Source organism: Fukomys damarensis, unplaced genomic scaffold, assembly GCF_012274545.1.
Source record: "Fukomys damarensis isolate Sample0158 unplaced genomic scaffold, DMR_v1.0_HiC HiC_scaffold_8, whole genome shotgun sequence".
NCBI classification, from domain to species: domain Eukaryota; kingdom Metazoa; phylum Chordata; class Mammalia; order Rodentia; family Bathyergidae; genus Fukomys; species Fukomys damarensis.
Genome location: NW_022900920.1, coordinates 15,626,972 through 15,631,508, shown reverse-complemented (window position 1 = coordinate 15,631,508; position 4,537 = coordinate 15,626,972). Strand labels below are relative to the sequence as shown.

At 41.0% G+C, this 4,537-nt stretch overlaps 1 pseudogene; it reads left to right on the top strand.

Moving 5' to 3' along the window:
* Positions 1-2,012: 2,012 nt before the first annotated feature.
* LOC104868138 lies at positions 2,013-3,882 on the top strand (annotated as a pseudogene).
* Positions 3,883-4,537: the final 655 nt, after the last annotated feature.

Genomic DNA, 4,537 nt, shown 5'->3' with positions numbered 1-4,537 from the left:
GAAATCATTTTTGACAAAGGCGCCAAAAACATACTAGAGAAAAGATAGCATGTTTAACAAATGGTTGCCGGGAGAACTGCATATCCACATGCAGAAGATTGCAGCTAGATCCCTATCTCTCATCCTGTACTAAAATCAAATCAGAATGGATCAAAGGCCTAGATAAATACACAGAGACTCTGAAGCTACTGGGATATAGGGGAAGCACTTGAACCCATGTACATGGGTTATAGACCTCCTAAATAGATAAGTAGCACTGGAAATAATACCAAGAATCAACATATGGGAAGGCCAGGGATTTAGCACAGTGGTTCCGCCGCCTGCTTCATGAGTGCAAGGTCCCAAGTTTGATCCCCAGTACAAAAAAAACAAAAAACAAAAAACAAAACACATGGGATTATATCAAAATAAAGAGATTTTCTGCACAGCAAAGGAAATAACAGTGAAGAGAGCTTTCTGAATGGCCAAAAATTATTGCTAGCTACTCTTCCAATGAGGATTAATATCTAGAATATATGAGCTCAAGAAATGGACCTCCCCAAAACATAGCCCAATCAAAAAATGGCAAATGACCTGAATAGACCCTCTTTGAAAGAATTACAAATAGCCAGTAAGTGTATGGAAACACCAACAACAAAGAACCAAACGGGCCAACTTTAGCCGCCAGAGAAATGCAAATCAAAACACTGACAATTCATCTCACCCCAGCTAGAATGGCTATCATGAAGAATACACAAATACAATGATGCTGGTAAGGGATTAAGCTGAGGAAAAACTCCTGTATTTCTACTGGGAATATAAACTAGTAAAATCACTTGGAACTCAGTATGGAGATCCCTAAACCAGAAATAGAAGTAACCATTTGATCCAGCTATACCATTTCTGAGTATTTCCTGAAAGGATGATAACATGTTATAGTAATGCACACATTTTTTTAGTGGCAGTGTGCACAATAGCTAAGCTATGGAAACAGCCTAGTTGCCCATTAGTGGATAATTAGACAAAATGTATACATAGTGAAACTTTATTGAACTATAAAGAAATCAAGTCATTGATAGTCAAGTGGATGGAACTGGAGTCCATGTTAGGCAAAGTAAGCAGTCCTCAAATATTGGATGTTTTCTCTCTCTCTCTCTTTTTTTTTTTTTTTGTTTTTTTTTGTTTGTTTGTTTTTTGTTTTTTGTTTTTTGAGACTGTCTCACTATGTGGTTGACACTGACCTGGAACTCACTATGTAGCCTAGGCTGGTCTCAAACTCAGCGATTCTCCTGCCTCAGCTTCCTGAGTGCTGGGATTACCGGCATGTGCCATCACGCCCAGCTCTGCATGTTTTCTCTTAGTATGAAAAGCCTAAAATGAATAAAGGAGAAAGAATAGAAAACTAGAAGGTAGATGCTTGGAAATAGGGGAGGGAATCCTGGGGAGAAGAGAAGAAAGGGAGAAAGGAGTAAAGGGATTGCAATCAAGATATATCCATAGACCAATTCCCCAAAACAAACCATGCAGTAATTCTTTAAAAATATAAAGGGAATTTCTAAACTTAAAGAAGAGCCCTTCCTCTGCAGTTTGAGAATTTTCTTAGCATGGTGTGTGTGTGTTAATCAGAAGTTCTATTAAGCTAGGTACAGTGACATAAACCTGTAATTACAACCACTGAAGGATCATTTGAGCCCTAGAGTTCAAAACCACTGGATAACACACTGACACTCTGCCTAAAAAAGAAAACCTTTCTTGTGTTTAAGAGTGTTTGATACTTCCTATAGGACATGATTAAAATTATACTTGAATAAATGGTTTGTTATTTTCCATGTGCTCACTTCAATATAGATTCAAAACTGATTGTTTTTAAATGATTTTTGAAAATTGTTTTTCCCAAACATCAAGACACGTATTGAAAATATTGCTCATAATGTTGAAGTTAGTATTTACAGTTTTAATTGATAAAATTCTAGTACTCTGTTCTTAAAATATTTAAAAATGAATAGAGACTTTCAGACCTGGCCCTTAGAAAAATGGCCATGGTGCAGGGGGCTGAGGTGAAAGTGGATGGTGAGCCGAAACTGAGCAAAAAGTCATGGTAATTGTTAGCTTCTGGGTGTTCTGCCACGCTGATACAAGCTGCTCTAAGGCTTGCTAGGGGGTCCTTGCGCCAAACCTGGGCAGAATGGGGTCAGAGGGAACTTCCACTTGGTCAATTTGCTCCTTTCACAGTGCTTCACAAGGACAGGGCTCTTTGTGATAAAAGAAGTGAGCTAAAAAGACATTTTAAAGCTGAGAAGAAAGTGACAGAGAAGGAGGCCAAGCAGAAAGAGCTCAATGAGACAACTAAGCCAGGCTACTGCCACTGCCACTAATCACACCACTGACAATGGTGTGGGTACCAAGGAAGAGAACCTGGACCCAAACCAATACAAGATCCGAAGTTAAGTCCACCAGCTGAAGGTCAGTGGGGAGGATCAATACCCACAGAAGTTCCACGTAGACATCTCACTCAGTTCATCCAAGAATATAGTCACCTGAAGCCTGGGGACCAACTGACCAACATCACCTTAAAGTTGGCAGGTAGAATCATGCCAAAAGAGCTTCTGGGGGGAAGCTCATCTATGATCTTCAAGGAGAAGGAGTCAAATTGCAAGTCATGGCCAATTCCAGGAATTATAAATCAGAGGAAGAATTTATTCATATCAACAGCAGACTCCATCGGGGAGACATAATTGGAGTTCAGGGGAATCCTGGGAAAACCAAGAAGGATGAGCTGAGCATCATCCCCTATGAGATCACACTGTTGTCTCCCTGCCTGCATATGTCACCTCATCTGCACTTCGGCCTCAAAGACAAGGAAACACGGTATCGACAGAGATACTTGAACCTGATCCTCAATGACTTTGTGAGGGAGAAATTTATCATCCACTCTAAGATCATCACACATATAAGAAGTTTCTTGAGTGAGCTGGGATTCCTCGAGATCGAAACTCCCATGAGGAGCATCATCCCAGGGGCAGCTGTGGCCAAGCCTTTCATCACCTATCACAATGAGCAAGATATGAACTTACACGTGAGAATCGCTCCAGAACTCTACCATAAGATGCTGGTGGTGGTTGTTGTCATTGACTGGCTTTATGAAATTGAACGCCAGTTCCGGAATAAAGGAATTGATTTGCCTCACAGAGTCCACCATCTGTGAGTTCTACATGGCCTATGCAGACTATCGGAATCTTACGGAAATCACAGAGAAGCTGGTTTCGGGAATGGTGAAGAACATTACAGGCATGGTGCAAGAGCTGGAGAAAGCCCTCGGGGTGAAGCTGCCTGAAACCAACCTCTTCGAAAGTGAAGAAACTTGAAAAATTCTTTATATCTGTCTAGCAAAAGCTGTTGAATGACCTCCACCTCGAACCACTGCCAGACTCCTTGATAAGCTTGTTGGGGAGTTCCTGGAAGTGCTGTCCATCAATCCTACATTCCTGTTAGCTAAATGGCACAGTTCCAAAGAGGGTCTAACTGAGCGCTTTGAGCTCTTTGTCTTGAAGAAGGAGGTATGCAGTGCCTACACTGAGTTGAATGATCTTATGTGGCATGGCAGCTGTTTGAAGAACAGGCCAAGGCCAAGGCTGCTGGTGACGATGAAGCCATGTTCATAGACGAAAACTTCTGCACTGCCCTGGACTATGGGCTGCCTCCCACGGCTGGCTGGGGCATGGGCATTGACCGCATCACCATGTTTCTCACAGACTCCAGTAGCATCAAGGAAGTACTGCTGTTTCCTGCCATGAAGCCAGAAGACAAGAAAGAGACTGCAGCAAGCACTGACACATGGAAAGCACAATGGTTGGCACTTCTGTTTAGAAAGTAATTCCATCTCATACACCTCAGGTGGCTACATTTCTGCAAAAAGGTCAAGTCTTGAAGGAATTCTTGTGGCAGTCATCCATCTGACCACCACAGATCAGTTCAGCCACCAGAAGAGAGAAGAATTAAGAATTTCTTTTTACTCCTTGCTACCAAATAAACCATTTGTCTCCAAAAAAAAAGGTGACTAGACCCTTACTGTTGCCTATTCATGAGATACGAGCGCCCCCTTCTGGTTATCTCATTGCTAAATTGATAGTAATTCGGTATTAATTTCATTTTTATTTCTCCTGACATAATCATAGATGTGTGGTTGCCTAGGATTGTTTTGAAATTAATATCAAAGATACGCCACAGTTTACTGATGGCTTTTTAAATTATTCTTTGATTTGGAGATAATTGTAGAATCACAGTGGCCGTAAGCACAGATTTTGTATACCCTTTACTCAGTTTTACTCAGTGATAACATTTGGAAAGACTATCATACAACACAATTATGATATTGACTGATGCAGTCAAGAGGTAAAACAATTCCATCACTACAATATTCCCTTCTTGTAGCCCTATTGAGGTCATATCTGCATGGTATGGTTTAGAACACAGATTTGCTCAAAGTCACATTAGGTTTAAAATCCAGTCTTCCCATACTAGTTTGGATCTTAACCTCTGTGATATTTCAGAAGGAATC